The 18,271-nt window shown below is 43.3% G+C and overlaps 1 protein-coding gene across 1 annotated transcript in view; it reads right to left on the bottom strand.

Moving 5' to 3' along the window:
* The window catches only part of DNAH12 (dynein axonemal heavy chain 12), a 133,101-nt gene extending 128,765 nt beyond the window's left edge, over positions 1-4,336 (bottom strand). The window contains exon 1 of the mRNA XM_063426881.1: positions 4,282-4,336. The gene's annotated coding sequence lies outside the window, so the exon portion shown is untranslated. The remainder of the gene's footprint in view (positions 1-4,281) is intronic.
* Positions 4,337-18,271: the final 13,935 nt, after the last annotated feature.

Genomic DNA, 18,271 nt, shown 5'->3' with positions numbered 1-18,271 from the left:
TTTAAAAAAAATGTGATTGATAAAAAAATAAACCCTTCAGTGGAAGAAAAAAAAAATAGTTATCAGCAACTGTAAACACAACTGGTAATACCTGGTATAAGAAACCCTCCAATCACCATAACCACTACAGCGAGTTTATTCACTAACAGTGAACTGTTGTAAATTGAAAGTCACAGCGGAAAACAAACTCAAAAAAAATCTTTGTAAATTTGTAAAAGCAGCTCAATTGCATCAATGCAGCTACTTTTTATTGTGCAGAAAGAGAAGGAGGTGAGCATACATACAACAACAAAAATATAAAATGGAAGTTATATCTCAGTAAGGGAGTACAGGTAGCTTAGGTATCAACACATTTATAATCAGAGGAACACTATAGCGGTAGGAATACTAATGTGGATTCCTAACTATATAGTGCAACTGTCACTGTTTAGGTGATCAGGCCCTTCCTATCAAGGGTTAAAATGGTGACTTTTCTTACATTTTCTCCCTTACAGAACTGGTGTTCTCCCTCTTTAGCTTAGGTCATAAAGATTAATTTTCTAAGCCAATCCAATACTCTGAGACCATCTGATTAAAATAGTGGAGTTTGATTCCACTATTTCGTTAGAAGCACCCTTTTAACACTTAACTCTTCTAGTGCCCAGGCTCCCATGGCACTGGCTTGGTCTCCTCCACCAGTGATGTGGCGCTGATGGGGAACCTAATGCACTTACGTGCTTAGCGCCACACAGGAAAGTACTGAATCAATGTTGTTCTATAGGGAATTGGAAGACGTTAGTGTAGCAGACTTCATTCCCTTGTGTTCGGTTGTCAGTACCCCCTTGTTCGTCTCCCGAATGGATGGTGGTGGTCCCCCTTTTATACCTCCCGAAATACCGACCTCCTATGGCTGTTAACCACAAAATAAGTAATTAACTGCTTTCCTTGGGTTCCCTGGGTCCTTCTCCTGGGTGGCTGCCATTCGAATAACTAAACGCACGTGGTCCAGTGCATGGCAGACATTTTGTCTCACGAACGCAGGCAGCGGTACATGGTCATCAAATGCCTTAAACTGTTTTCGGCCACGCTGTCTCGCGAACCTGGGCAAATATGGTACGACTGCTCATGCAACTTCCTGGCAACTAGACGAATGGCATTCGGGAGATTGGAACTACCGACTGGGGGGAGCATTCATCAGTGTTCATACAGTAAACCCTGAAAGGAGACCGGCAGTTGTCCTCAAATCCATGGAACTATTTGAGGCTCTCGCCTTGTAGTCAGACGGTCAGAACTTTACCCGAATGGCGAATGGAGCGCTGTTTGTATATGTTGTGTGCTCAGATCCAAGCTATTCAGGGATATAAAACTTGTGGGATTCTTGTAAATTATTAACATAGTTACATGGCTGAAAAGAGACTTGCGTCCATCAAGTTCAGCCTTCCTCACATTTGTTTTTTGCTGTTGATCCAAATGAAGGCAAAAAAAAAAGAAAAAAAAAACAGTTTTGAAGCACTTCAAAATTCCTTCTTGACCCCAGAATGGCAGTCATATTTATCCTTTTATCAAGCAGTTATTACCCTTCATTGAAAGATTATATCCTTGAATATTCTGTTTTTGTAAGTATGCATCTAGTAGCTGTTTGAACATCTGTATGGACTCTAATAAAACCACTTCTTCAGGCAGAGAATTCCACATTCTTATTGTTCTTACAGTAAAAAAAAACCTTTCCTTTGCCTTAGACGAAATCTTCTTTCTTCCAGTCTAAACGCATGACCTAGTGTCCTATGTAAAGTCCGGTTTGTGAATAGATTTCCACACAATGGTTTGTATTGACCCCGAATATATTTGTATAATGTTATCATATCCCCTCTCAGGCAACGTTTTTCTAAACTAAAGAGGTTTAAATTTGTATTCTTTCTTCATAGCTGATATGTTCCATTCCTTTTATTAATTTTGTAGCCCGCCTCTGCACTTTTTCTATTGCCATAACATACATCTTTAGAACAGGTGCCCAAAATTGCACAGCATATTCAATATGTGGTCTTACCAGTGATTTATAAAGAGGCACAATTATATTCTCGTCTCGAGAATGAATGCCCTTTTTCATGCATGACAATACCTAACTGGCCTTGGCCACTGCTGATTGACATTGCACATTGTTGCATAGTTTGTTGTCTATAACAATTCCCAAGTCCTTTTCGTGTGTTGTTATCCCTAATTCGCTTCCATTAAGGGTATACGTTGCTTGTGTATTCTTTACGCCAAAGTGCATAACTTTGCATTTTTTAACATTAAATTTAATCTGCCATTTGAGTGCCCAGTCTATCTAAATCCCTCTGCAGCAAAGTCATATCTTGCTTACATTGTATTATTTTACAGAGTTTTGTGTCATCTGCAAACACTGAAACATGACACTCACTGCTTTCTTCAAGATCATTTATTTATAAACATGTTAAATAGAAGGGGTCCCAGAACAGATCCCTGAGGGACACCACTTGCCACCTCTTTCCAGCTTGAAAATGTACCATTAACGACAACTCTTTGTACTCTGTTTTTAAGCCAATGTTCTACCCAAGAACAAGCATTTTAATCGACACCGATTTCCTTGAGTTTGAACACTAATCTATTGTGTGGAACTGTATCAAATTATTTTTTTTTTATGTGTTTTTGTATGTTTTCTGTATTTTACTGTAACAGAGATAATTGAGTTACTCCGTTTTGACTTAATTATCTCTCAGAGAATGGGTCGCCGGGGAGGAGCTTGTGTATATTTTGTATGGAGACCCCATGCTGGGTTTCTGTGCATAAAAGGTTGGGTTTCAGCGAAATAAATCAGTTGTTCTCCCAGAACTGTGTGTCGTCCAATTACTGTGGGGAATAGAGCTATTCACATTTCAGCGCCTTGTTCCAGAGTTCCTGTCTTAATGGATCCTGCGGAAGGAAAAGTCCTTGTCAGGACTAGCACTTTGCTACAGTTATCCGTCCTCCTTTAGAAACTATGAAGCGCCTCTAGAAGACAGCCACTAGAGGTTGTCTTAATCCTGCAATATAAACATTGCAGATTTTCTGAAAAAGCAATGTATTAAATGGAAAGTTTAAGGGGGCAGGGGGACTTTACATAGACCGCTTTATTGAGATGACTGGTCTGGGTGCCTATGCCCCTTTAAATGGATCTAAAACGATGTGTTTCAATTAGTTATGGTTCTGTAAATTTTCATTTGTTTTCCATTGATTCAGATTAATTAAACAAGTTGCAAGGCTTTAACATATACACAACCTCACAGAGCATCCGCCACACGCATAGATAACAGGCCAAATTCCTTAATATATACTTAAACGTTAAGTTAAAAAGGCACTCTATTGGACTTCACAAATTTTATTTTAGCACAGCACTTCCAAACGTTGTCTTTGGAAAAATAATACTCAATTATCACTGGAAGTCACACAGCGGTATGATGGTTGAGGAATAAACACTTAACAAGTCTTGTCAGAAAAATAAAGGGGTATCCAGCAACAGATAGTCAAAGATCAGGAAACAAAGCCTACTCAACTAATTTCATGTCCAGGTAGGCAGCAATTAGGGAAGAGAAGTCTGGGGTTATAATGCTGAGGAATCTCCTAGTTAGAGAAAGAAATGTCATTCCAGCCTTGTGTGTGTTGGGGAAATCAGAGTAACATAGCAAGACTATGCAGCAACCATTTCGGTTTAACTTTTGTAATTGGGTTTTCAATTTAATGAAGTAAAAAAATAAAAAAAAAAATAAAAGAAGGTCAGTCGGACTTTTTTCTAACACCATTATGTTAATGGTTTTCAGGTGAGGCACACTCTCAGCAGCTTTCTAACTCACAGCCTGCATGCATTTACTGCCAATAAATATCCCTAATAAGACTGGATTATTAGGAAATGTGAGATTGTTGTGAGATGAATGAAAACAGTTTTAAAGAGCAGACACTCAATGTGGAGCACACACTCAGCCTGCCCTGGATATCTCGGTTATGGCTACTCCTGCCCTGGGCTTGCTGCCCCCCCCATTCCTGGACACTGGGTACAGCTGTCCTGGTGGTCCTGGGAGTTTCAGTCCAGAGTACTCCTGACACAGCTGGTGCTGTCCTGGGTGACTCTTTGCTGTGTACCTACATGGCACTGGGCTGGGCTTTCCTTACCACTGGCTACCATGCCATGAGGGGGGGCTACCATGCCAGGCAATGAGTGAGCCCCCTGCCCTGGCTGCCCTCCCCCATTCCCCGGGTGAGGTCTCTCATTATGTTGCCCCTCTCTGCCCCCATGGTGGGCTGTCTTACCCTGTCCCGGGTGCTGCTGTCCTCACAGGCTGCGCTCAGAGCTTTGCAGTCGGTGCCATCATGGAGAGCCCTCTCTGCCATCAAACAAGTCGGTTTCCATGGGACCCGGGGCTCGGCGTTGTTAGGGAGGGACTTTCTAATCAGAGAGAATCGGGGGGCATGGCCGGGGAGGGACACGCCCTCTAAAATAACTCCGCGCATAGACTCCGCCGGCCGAAGGCAGTCACACTGCTGCCCTCTCTATACCGCCCGCACCATGCTGCCCTCTCTATACCGCCCGCACCATGCTGCCCTCTCTATACCGCCCGCACCATGCTGCCCTCTCTATACCGCCCGCATCATACTGCCCTCTCTATACCGCCCGCACCATGCTGCCCTCTCTATACCGCCCGCATCATGCTGCCCTCTCTATACCGCCCGCATCATGCTGCCCTCTCTATACCGCCCGCATCATACTGCCCTCTCTATACCGCCCGCATCATACTGCCCTCTCTATACCGCCCGCATCATACTGCCCTCTCTATACCGCCCGCATCATACTGCCCTCACTATACCGCCCGCATCATACTGCCCTCACTATACCGCCCGCATCATACTGCCCTCACTATACCGCCCGCATCATACTGCCCTCACTATACCGCCCGCATTGCTAGTCTGTACCTCACTATACCGCATTATACTGTCATACACTATACTGTATATACAAAGCTTCCTATACCGCCCTCACTATACTGTATATACAGAGCTCACTATACTTTATACACCGAACTCACTATACCCCCTTACTATACTGTTTACACAGAACTCACTATAGTGTATACAGACTTCACTATACTGTATACACAGAGCTCACTATGCCGCCCTCACTATACTGTATACACAGAGCTCACTATGCCGCCCTCACTATACTGTATATACAGAGCTCACTATACTTACCTCACTATACTGTATACAGAGCTCACTATACCTACCTCACTATACTGTATACAGAGCTCACTATACCGCCCTCACTATACTGTATATACAGAGCTCACTATACCGCCCTCACTATACTGTATATACAGAGCTCACTATACTTTATACACAGAACTCACTATACCCCCTTACTATACTGTTTACACAGAACTCACTATAGTGTATACAGACATCATTATACTGTATACACAGAGCTCACTATACCGCCCTCACTATACTGTTTACACAGACTTCACTATAGTGTATACACAGACCTCACTATACTGTCATACACAGAGCTTACTATATTGTATACACTATACTGTATACACAGAACTCACAATACCGCCCTCACTGTACTGTATACACAAAGCTCACTATACTGTCATTCACTATACTGTATACACAGAGCTCACTATACCACCCTCACTATACTGTTTACACAGAACTCACTATAGTGTATACACAGACTTCACTATACTGTATACACAGAGGTCACTATACCGCCCTCACTATAGTGTATACACAGAACTCACTATAGTGTATACACAGAACTCACTATAGTGTATACACAGACTTCACTATAGTGTATACACAGACCTCACTATACTGTATACACAGAGCTCACTATACTGTATACACTATACTGTATACACAGAACTCACAATACCGCCCTCACTGTACTTTATACACAAAGCTCACTATACTGTATACACTATACCGTATACACAGTGTGACGGTAGTAAACTGTATCACCGTCCAATATTCCCTTTTTCCCAATAGTAGAATATTCCCAATAATCCACAGGAATAAATATCGCTGGTATCGCCAAATAATCCACACATGAGCCAAAGCTTAATGCTGGATAGGCATTTGCATGGGGAAAATTTTCGGTTCGGTTCGGCATTCCGAAATTCGTCATTTTCGCAATTCGGGACTTCGGCAATAAGGCACTTCAAGACTTCGGAAATTCGGCAACTTCGGAACTTCAGCACTTCGACACTTCGGATATTCGGCATTTCAGAATTTCGGCACCTCGAGACTTCTCTTGCAGCTGCTTGGTAGATAACTCCCTAATTCCCACGGTATTAGGGAGTTATCTACCAAAAGGCTGAAAGACCTAAATTAGTTTTTCAGCCAAATTTACTAATATTAAGAAAAAATGACTTAGTATTAGTAAATTTTACCCCTACTCGCTATACCGCGAGTAGGGGCATGTCCAGTAAACAGTGAGCAGCCTGTGACTGCTCACTTTAAAAATAAAAATAGGGTCCCCACCCCTGAGCGGCGGGTGGGGGCCCTAAAGTAAAATGATGGGGGGGCCCTATTGTCCTCCCCACTGGCCCCCACCCCTGAGCGGTGGGTGGGGGCCCTAAACACTAATAAGGGGGGACATAAGGTCCTCCCCCCTGGCCCCCACCCCTGAGTGGCGGGTGGGGGCTCTAAATACTAATAAGGTGGGGGGGGGAACCTAATGTCCTCCCCCTGGCCCCCACCCCTCAGCGGCGGGTGGGGGCCCTAAATACTAATAAGGGGGGGCAGGGGCGGACTGAGAACCCTCAGGGCCCCCGGGCAAAATAAATCAAGGGCCCCCTTACAGGCCCCACCCATACTCCGCAGCAAGCGCCACCCATGTCCCGCCTCCATGCACCGCCTCCAGCCACACCCTACACAATCTTTAGACACAAGGAACAAAAGTGCAATAATCCCTTCGAGGCCCCAGTAGAGACTACAATTGAGGGCTAATGGGCCATGGAGGGGGGTCTTTCTAGCAGAGGCTATCTCAGTGTCCTTTAGAGAGTGTGTTAGAAAGAATTTCCTCCAGGTCCCATTATAGACTACAATGGAGTCTAATGGGGCCTGGAGGGGGGTCTCTCCAACACTCTGGTTCCTATTCACAATATAGCAACACAACATAGCTTGCTGATACCTAGGCCAAGTTAGCTCCTCTTACCTTAATTACTGTTGCTGGCTGGCAGTCTGTGGGTTCGCTGGCAGGCTGTGGGCTTGCTGGCAGGCTGTGGGCTTGCTGGCAGGCTGTGGGCTTGCTGGCTACTGCCGGCAGGCTGTGGGCTTGCTGGCTGTGGCTGGCAGGCTGTGGGCTTGCTGGCTGTGGCTGGCAGGCTGTTGGCTTGCTGGCTGCGCCTGGCAGGCTGTTGGCTTGCTGGCTGTGGCTTGCTGGCTGCGGTTGGCAGGTTGCGGGCTTGCTGGCTGTAAGCCTAACTGGTGGCCTGTGGGCTGGCTGGCTGGCCGGCCTGTGGGCTGGCTGGCTTGCTGGCTACTGGGGCACTTGTAGAAATAATCCATGCACAATAACCACTACTGCTCTGTGTAGTCGTTATGGTGCCAGGAGGGCCGGACCCCCCTTTCAGAGTAAGTAGTCAAACCGTTTAAGAACAGTTTGACAACTTACCTGGGGTCTGCTGGGATATGCGGCTGTAGTAGGGTATAGGAGCAGTGGTGCAATGTGTAAGGGGTGCAGTGTGTGTGTGTGAAAGGTTCAGTGTGTGTGAGGGGGTGTAGTGTGTGAATGTGTAGGGTGTGTGGGGCAATGTGTGTATGAGGGGGCTGTGTATGTGTGTGGCAATGTTAGTATGGGGGGCTGTGTGTGTGTGTGTGTGGCAATCTGTGTAAATGTGTATGGTGTGTGTGGGTGTATGGTGGGCAGTGTGTGAATGTGTATGGTGTGTGGGGGCAGTGTGTTTATGGGGCTAGAGTTCACTCACCACTGCGACCACCAGGAATCCCTGGTGGTCACAGTGTTGAGAGTGAACTCTAGCCCGTAGCTCCAGGGCTAGAGTTTACTCTCGCAAGAGCCGTAACGTTGCCGTGGTAACCGCGGCAACGATCTGTGCTCGTGCAAGAAGGACCCAGAGGAGCTGCAGGCTGAGCTCCCGGGTCCTCTCTTCCTCCCTCCCCTGCCGGCTGCCCGCACGGTGCCTGCGGACAGGGGAGGGGGCAATTGCCCTCCTCTTACTCCCCCCTCACTCTCTTCTTACCCCCCCTTCTTACTCCCCTCCCCCCTCTTCTTACCCCCTCCCTCTCTTCTTACCCCCTCCCTCTCTTCTTACCCCCTCCCTCTCTTCTCCTAACCCCCCCCTCTCTCTTCTTACCCCCCTCCCCCTCTCTTCTTACCCCCCTCCCTCTCTCTTCTTACCCCCTCCCTCTCTCTTCTTACCCCCCTCCCTCTCTCTTCTTACCCCCCCTCCCTCTTCTTACCCCCCCTCCCTCTCTCTTCTTATCCCCCCTCCCTCTTTCTTCTTACCCCCCCCTCCCTCTTTCTTCTTACCCCCCTCCCCTCCCTCTCTGTTCATTTCTCCCCCTCTCTGTTCATTTCCCCCCTCCCTCTCTGTTCATCCCCCCTCCCTGTTATCCCCCCCTGTTCATCCCCCCTCCCTCTCTGTTCATCCCCCCTCCCTGTTATCCCCCCCTCCCTGTTCATCCCCCCCTGTTTATTCCCCCCTCCCTGTTCATTCCCCCCTCCCTGTTCATTCCCCCCGTCTCTGTTCATTCCCCCACCCCCCCTCTCTGTTCATCCCCCCCACCCCCCCTCTCCCCCCTCTCTGTTCATCCCCCCCACCCCCCTCTCTGTTCACCCCCCCCCCCTCTGTTCATTTGAGCGCCAAAAATAATAATAATCCTTCTTCACCCATGGAGGGCTCCGCGCAGACTGAGCTCTGTTCATTTGAGCGCCAAAAATAATAATAATCCTTCTTCACCCATGGAGGGCTCCGCGCAGACTGAGCTCTGCAGGGCAGCGAAGGCTTATAAAGCCTTGCCCCGCCCTGCAATTAGGCTCAGAGCACTCTGATTGGTGGGTTTAAGCCATCCAATCAGAGTTCTCTGACAGGTAAATGAAGAGACTGACAGGTAAGTCTCTACATTTACCTGTCACAGCACTCTGATTGGTTGGTTTGAAATCCACCAATCAGAGTGCTCTGTGTCATTTTACACAGCGTGGGAAGGTTCTTTGGAATTTTCCCACGCTGTGTAATTTCACTCATAACTCTCTGATTGGTGGATTAAGTAACTAATCAGAGAGTTATGAGTCAAATTACACAGCGTGGGAAAATTCCAAAGAACTTTCCCACGCTGTGTAAAATGACACAGAGCACTCTGATTGGTGAATTTCAAACCAACCAATCAGAGTGCTGTGACAGGTAAATGTAGAGACTTACCTGTCAGTCTCTTCATTTATCTGTCAGAGCACTCTGATTGGATGGCTTAAACCCACCAATCAGAGTGCTCTGAGCCTAATTGCAGGACGGGGCAAGGCTTTATAAGCCTTCCCCGCCCTGCAGAGCTCAGTCTGCGCGGAGCCCTCCATGGGTGAAGGATAATTTTTTTTGCGCTCGTTTTTTCTTTTTTTTTTTATAATTGCGTCGTTTCTTATGGTTTTTTATTTTGCCTTTTTGGGGGCAGAAAAAAGAAGATTTTAGAAGAAAGAAAACATCGAATGGTAAGTTTTGTTTGTTTTTTTTTACAGGTAGTTAAAGGTCCCCCCCTCATTATTTTTTAGGGAAAAGGGGGTAGGTAGGGGGATAATTTTTATTGGGGGGGGAGGTGACTAGGGGTTTGGGGACCCCTAGTCACCTGGGGGGGACATTGTTTTTAGGGCCCCCACCAGCCGCTCAGGGGGGAGGACAATATTTTATATTAGGGGGGACCTTATTTTTTTTTTTTACAGTGAGCAGCCACAGGCTACTCACTGTTTAATAGACATGCCCCTACTCGCTATACTCTTTACTTAGTATTAGTAAATTTGGCTGAAAGACCAATTTAGGTCTTTCAGCCTTTTAGTAGATAGCTCACTAATACCGTGGGAATTAGGGACTTATCTACTTATTCATTCCAGTCATTACATTGACTGGCCAAGTAACTTACATTTTATATGAATGTATATTACTTGATTGTTGTAAGTGTTGCAAATGCTTACAGCTGAATCCTGGCTGTTTGTATACTTTTTATTTAAAATTGTATACAATGTAACATTCTTCTTCTTTCACTGGGTAAGTATATTAGTACTTAGGCAATACTGTGCTTCGGAACTTCGGCACTTTGACACTTCGGAAATTCGGTCATTTCGGAACTTCGGGACCTCTGCACTTCGGAAATTCGGAAGTACCCGAATGTCCGAATTATCCGAAACAAATTGCACATGTCTAATGCTGGAACAAGACTGATTTACTGGAAGCAACAGGCATTCAATTTATACAATGGCAGACTCCTCCTCTGGGCCAGGCTAGATAATTGAGTTTCAGCAACATACTAAACTCAATTATCTGCTAGCCAGAAATATTAAAATTTTTAACATTTTTAGAAAAGTACTTTCTGTATAACATTCAAATATAACAATCACATCCCTGGGTAGCTGAGGATACTGGGAGTTACATATCCAAATCTCACGAAAATCCGTTCGGTAGTTTCCGTGTCGCATCGTGTGAAAGTTTGACCGGCTCGCCATGTGGTGGTATCCGATTTAGAGTTCCATGAAATCAGCAGCAAGAGCCGTCTCCGTTCGCGCCTAATTACACAAAAACTACCATACGAATGTTGCAGCTTGTTATATGAAAATGCTCCCCTTGTTCGGTAGATCAAAACTTCCGAATGCTGGTTTGTTTCGTTGAATGGAAAGTAGTCAGCCTGGACTTCCATAATGACCGGGCGTTCGCGTGGTTGCCATGCCGAAAACGGTTTCAGGCAATTCACGCGTAAGTCCCGCTGACCGCATTTGGGAGATTTAAGATGGCCGCCATCCTTTGTTCTCGCCATGTGTTCGTATGCTGAATGGCGGCCACCTAGAAGCACTCAATTAAGTTGCGGTTTTCTCAATGTTCCAAATTCTGATTGCTACCCAGGGTGGTCTCCTTTCGGTAGAACAAATACATTTCTCGAACACATAATTAAACCGAAACGGCTAAAAGTATTTAAACAGCAGGGAGAGGATATAAGCGAATGCACACAGGTGAGTATATGGAAATCCTTTACACACAGAGCTTAATATACTGTATAAACTATACTGTATACACAGAGCTCACTATACTGTCATACACAGAGCTCACTATACTGGATACACTATACTGGATACACAGAGTTCATTATACTGTATACACTATACTGCCATACACTATACTGTATACACAGAGCTCACTATACTGTGTCAGGGTATTTATATCGGCAGACATTTTGTGCTATGATAGAAATACAAAGTGTATATTCTGAAGTCATTGTTGAACAGACCAGACTCCATTTTGTTATTCTCAAGTTAACAAAGACACAAAATGTCTATCCTTTCTCTAAAACTAGCCACTTTGCCCGAGTTGAACGGAATGTGTATATAAACAAACCAAATAGATAAGACATTGAGAATGGGGGTGGACAGACTGTCTAATTGCGAATGGAATAAGAGTAAATTCTAAACCCAGACAGAGGTGACAGAAGATTAAATAATTAAATGTTACTTTCTATATGTACAACATCCCATTGTATTAAAGAAGTTCATCTATAGTTTAAAATGTCAATTTCAGAAATTATTACAGAAAATGGAGACGCATAGTCTGAAGAAAACTCAAGAAAACTGTGTGATCTGACAGAAGATTTGAGTTAGGGCAAACATAGAGATAACGTAAATGACGTCAAAAATAGCCACCAGGAAAAGTTAACTCTTTCCTGGATAGGTATGTTTAGTGGGACAATACTGCCCTCTAGAGTTCAAATACTAGAATGGTTATATAGAAGGCAACCACACCCCACATTTGTGATTGGCTATCACTTAGAGGAATTTCCCCTTTAAAAAGTTAATACAAGGGAAGAGAAGAGGTCGGACATGCAAAGATTGAAGAGAGAGACATTACAACACTCTCGGGAGATTCAGGGAGATTCAAGATTGAGGAGAGAGATCCAGGCAGAATCGGACACTCAGAAAATCAAGACACTCCATGCAGAGAAAGAGACCCATGACACTTAGCTACCTGAGAACATCTGATGAGAAAATATCTACTTAACTGGTAAATATACAGGCATTTAATTAATTAATTTAAATTAATTAAATTAATAGCATGATATATGACTGGATAAATCATGATTAGATTTCATATTTAGAAATCTTAATTATTAAAGAATATATATATGGTTATAGCATCCTATCTGCAGCTGGGATTAATATAGCCATTAATGTATTTGTGTGATTAATATCACGTTAGCATATCATGACCATTTATCCAGCTGTATGATTTGCTCTAAAATAAGATAAAATATCTGTTAGACAAATTAATTAAATATCAGCTTATTAAACATATAGATTTCTCATTGGATGGATCAAGGAGTGGTTACTGACTTTTTAAATATTATTTTTATTAAAATTACATAAAAGTAGATCTTAATTACTTAGGAGGTCTAGCCAGCATTGCAAGGGTTATTTCTAAACTGCCAGCAGAAAGTCTTTATTGCTTTATTGCCTTAGGCTACAAGCTGAAGAATTCTCTGTCTCCCAGTGAAACTTTCACATTCTCTCTGTGAAGCCTATCGTAAATCAATCTTGACACCTAATGCTTTAGATTTTAAACTACGTCTTAGTCATTAGGAAATGTTTGTTTTAAATTACCATATTGTATTGCATATTATGTTATGCTGAATTTCCATTGATTATTATCATGCATGTTACTCATCATTATTAATTTAAATTGTTGAAAAATAAAATTTATATTTTTATAACAATTTGTGATATAAATTTCATTTAACACGATAACGATTAGGGATCTGAGAATTGAAAATCGTGGGCAATTTCTCATCTGTTTACAATTATTATCCCATAAATATTCCCACAACTGTCATACACAGAGCTTACTATACTGCCATACACTATACACAGAGATCACTGTACTGTATACACAAAGCTCACTATACCGCCATACACAGAGCTCACTATACTGGCATACACTATACTGTATACACAGAGCCGACTATACCGCCCTCACTATACTGTATACACAGAGCTCACTATACTGCCATACACTATACTGTATACACAGAGCTCACTATACTGCCCTCACTATACTGTATACACAGAGCTCACTATACTGCCATACACTATACTGTATACACAGAGCTCACTATACTGCCCTGACTATACTGTATACACAGAACTCACTATACTGTATACACAGAGCTCACTATACTGTATACACTATACTGTATACACAGAGCTCACTATACTGTATACACAGAGCTTAATAAACTGTATAAACTATACTGTATACACAGAGCTCACAATACTGTATACACAGAGCTCACTATACTACAGGGAGTGCAGAATTATTAGGCAAGTTGTATTTTTGAGGATTAATTTTATTATTGAACAACAACCATGTTCTCAATGAACCCAAAAAACTCATTAATATCAAAGCTGAATATTTTTGGAAGTAGTTTTTAGTTTGTTTTTAGTTATAGCTATTTTAGGGGGATATCTGTGTGTGCAGGTGACTATTACTGTGCATAATTATTAGGCAACTTAACAAAAAACAAATATATACCCATTTCAATTATTTATTTTTACCAGTGAAACCAATATAACATCTCAACATTCACAAATATACATTTCTGACATTCAAAAACATAACAAAAACAAATCAGTGACCAATATAGCCACTTCTTTGCAAGGACACTCAAAAGCCTGCCATCCATGGATTCTGTCAGTGTTTTGATCTGTTCACCATCAACATTGCGTGCAGCAGCAACCACAGCCTCCCAGACACTGTTCAGAGAGGTGTACTGTTTTCCCTCCTTGTAAATCTCACATTTGATGATGGACCACAGGTTCTCAATGGGGTTCAGATCAGGTGAACAAGGAGGCCATGTCATTAGATTTTCTTCTTTTATACCCTTTCTTGCCAGCCACGCTGTGGAGTACTTGGATGCGTGTGATGGAGCATTGTCCTGCATGAAAATCATGTTTTTCTTGAAGGATGCAGACTTCTTCCTGTACCACTGCTTGAAGAAGGTGTCTTCCAGAAACTGGGAGTTGAGCTTGACTCCATCCTCAACCCGAAAAGGCCCCACAAGCTCATCTTTGATGATACCAGCCCAAACCAGTACTCCACCTCCACCTTGCTGGCGTCTGAGTCGGACTGGAGCTCTCTGCCCTTTACCAATCCATCCATCTGGCCCATCAAGACTCACTCTCATTTCATCAGTCCATAAAACCTTAGAAAAATCAGTCTTGAGATATTTCTTGGCCCAGTCTTGGCGTTTCAGCTTGTGTCTTGTTCAGTGGTGGTCGTCTTTCAGCCTTTCTTACCTTGGCCATGTCTCTGAGTATTGCACACCTTGTGCTTTCGGGCACTCCAGTGATGTTGCAGCTCTGAAATATGGCCAAACTGGTGGCAAGTGGCATCTTGGCAGCTGCACGCTTGACTTTTCTCAGTTCATGGGCAGTTATTTTGCGCCTTGGTTTCTCCACACGCTTCTTGCGACCCTGTTGACTATTTTGAATGAAACGCTTGATTGTTCGATGATCACGCTTCAGAAGCTTTGCAGTTTTAAGAGTGCTGCATCCCTCTGCAAGATATCTCACTATTTTTGACTTTTCTGAGCCTGTCAAGTCCTTCTTTTGACCCATTTTGCCAAAGGAAAGGAAGTTGCCTAATAATTATGCACACCTGATATAGGGTGTTGATGTCATTAGACCACACCCCTTCTCATTACAGAGATGCACATCACCTAATATGCTTAATTGGTAGTAGGCTTTCGAGCCTATACAGCTTGGAGTAAGACAACATGCATAAAGAGGATGATGTGGTCAAAATACTCATTTGCCTAATAATTCTGCACACAGTGTAGATACACTATACTGTATACACAGAGTTCACTATACTGCCATACACTATACTGTATACACAGAGCTCACTATACTGCCATACACAGAGCTTACTATACTGCCATACACTATACACAGAGATCACTGTACTGTATACACAAAGCTCACTATACCGCCATACACAGAGCTCACTATACTGGCATACACTATACTGTATACACAGAGCCGACTATACCGCCCTCACTATACTGTATACACAGAGCTCACTATACTGCCATACACTATACTGTATACACAGAGCTCACTATACTGCCATACACTATACTGTATACACAGAGCTTACTATACCGCCCTCACTATACTGTATACACAGAGCTCACTATACTGCCATACACTATACGGTATACACAGAGCTCACTATACTGCCATACACTATACTGTATACACAGAGCTCACTATACTGCCATACACTATACTGTGTACACAGAGCTCACTATACACAGAGCTCACTATACCGCCCTCACTATACTGTATACACAGAGCTCACTATACTCCATACACTATACTGTATACACAGAGCTCACTATACACAGAGCTCACTATACCGCCCTCACTATACTGTATACACAGAGCTCACTATACTCCATACACTATACTGTATACACAGAGCTTAGTATACTGCCATACACTATACTGTATACACAGAGGTCACTGTACTGTATACACAAAGCTCACTATACTGCCATACACTATACTGTATACACAGAGCTTACTATACTGCCATACACTATACTGTATACACAGAGATCACTGTACTGTATACACAAAGCTCACTATACTACCATACACAGAACTCACTATACTGCCATACACTATACTGTATACACAGAGCTCACTATACTGCCATACACTATACTGTATACACAGAGCTTACTATACTGCCATACACTATACTGTATACACAGAGCTCACTATACTGTATACACTATACTGTATACGCAGCGCTCACTATACTGTATACAAAGAGCTCACTATACTGCCATACACTATACTGTATACACAGAGCTCACTATACTGCCCTCACTATACTGTATACACAGAGCTCACGATAGTGTATACACTATACTGTATACACAGAGTTCACTATACTGTATACACAGGGCTCACTATACTGTATACACAGGGCTCACTATACTGTATACACAGAGCTCACTATATTGGATACACTATACTGTATACACAGAGTTCACTGTACTGCCATACACTATACTGTATACACAGAGCTCACTGTACTGCCATACACAATACTGTATACACAGAGCTCACTGTACTGCCATACACTATACTGTATACACCAAGCTAACTATACTGTATACACTATACTGTATACACCGAGCTTACTATACTGTATACACAGAGCCTGATAGCCCTGATCTGGGTGACCAACAAATCCAAAAATCACCCAGATCAGTTCATGGGTTCAGACATTTTATGGAAGTCATATTTTTTACCGACCGTGGGCATGGTCCCATAGCCGAAAATAGTTCCATAGAATAGCGGCTAAGTGCCGCTGGAGGACCGACTGGGAACCAGAAGGTTTTCATGCCGAAAATCGTTTTAGGGAATTCGCGGCTAAGTCCCCCTAAAGTCTATTAGCGGTTTTGGTCCATGCGAACAAGATGGCCACCACCCCGTGGTCGAATGGCACTTCAAATGGCTTTGGGAGTTCAAAGCGCCGCTTCAAAAGTTCGAATCCTAGCCATACAAGCACACACGTTGGTTTTAACCAGGATTTAACACAGGGCAAGAGGCTGACAAGTATGCCCCTCCAAGAACCCGTGACGAGGTCCAGTTCATCACATAATTTCCCCCCCCCCTTTTTTTTTCCAATTTTTTGCATTACTTATTGATGTTTTCTTTTTTTCAAGAGCTCGCTGTTACTACATATGTTTTTGATTAATGTAACAACTGGAGATAATGTGGACTATAACATAGGCTTTATAGGAAACCATGGTTATCTGGACATTATATTGAAAAATAAGAACAGCACCTCAAGCCTTTACATTGATTTATGGTCTAAACAAGGTAGTTTGTATAAGGATTTCTTTGTATTCAAGGAAAGAGCCATATACATAGAGACTTGTGATATATGAGGCAATGTTTACCAAGTGTTTTTTTAGTACCAGAAAAAGTGATATAACATTTTTGTGAAAAATGTTCAATTAAAGAGAGAAACCCCATCACATTGCCAATCATGTGTACATAATTTCCAGGGTATGCAACTATACCCCTCAATCATGTATACACAATTTTAACCATTGCAAATGAAATCTGTTTGCATTGGCTGTCCAGACAGTAGAATCAGTTCTATTCTTAAAGTGCCGGCTCTGCTGTGTGTCTAAATTGTGGGGCATGATGACGTGATAGTGATTGAGTGTCTATATCTGTCAATATATTTGTGTGTGCATGTATCAGTGTGTGTGTGTGTGTGTGTGTGTCCAAAGTGGCGATATGGTATGTGAAATATATGGAAAAATATACAATATACATGGGGCATAAAATATATATATTATATATATATATATATATATATCCCAAAAATAAATAAGCAGGGCACTCCTCCTTAATCAAACAAACAGTTTAAGTGCTAAACTGATCCTGATGAAAGCCACAATAGATGGCTGAAACGTCGATGACTTATATCATGTTTTAAAATTTTGGAATAAAGAAGATATTTCATTATACAGACCGTGAGTGCAAGCCTTCCTTTTGTATATTATATATATATGAACACACACACCTAATATGCACAACTGAGCAGTGATGTATTTAGCACGAGGCTAACAATTTTGCCTTGGGCAGCACTTTCCAGGGGGTGGCAAAACAATGTCGCCCCCAAACACCCCAAAGGATGCCTTGTTAGGCACCCAGCAGCCACCCAGCTGTAGCGCTGGGTGGCCGCTGTTCCCCATGCTGTATCGCTGGGTGGTGCTGTTTCCCCATGCTGTATCGCTGGGTGGCGCTGTTTCCCCGTGCTGTATCGCTGGGTGGCGCTGTTCCCCATGCTGTATCGCTGGGTGGCCGCTGGGTGTCGCTGTTCCTTATGCTGTATCGCTGGGTGGCCGCTGGGTGTCGCTGTTCCTTATGCTGTATCGCTGGGTGGCCGCTGGGTGTCGCTGTTCCCCATGCTGTAGCGCTGGGTGTCGCTGTTCCCCATGCTGT

Source organism: Pelobates fuscus, chromosome 7, assembly GCF_036172605.1.
Source record: "Pelobates fuscus isolate aPelFus1 chromosome 7, aPelFus1.pri, whole genome shotgun sequence".
Lineage (NCBI taxonomy): Eukaryota > Metazoa > Chordata > Amphibia > Anura > Pelobatidae > Pelobates > Pelobates fuscus.
The sequence above is the reverse complement of the archived record's forward strand: the minus strand, read 5'-3'. Positions and strand labels throughout refer to the sequence as shown.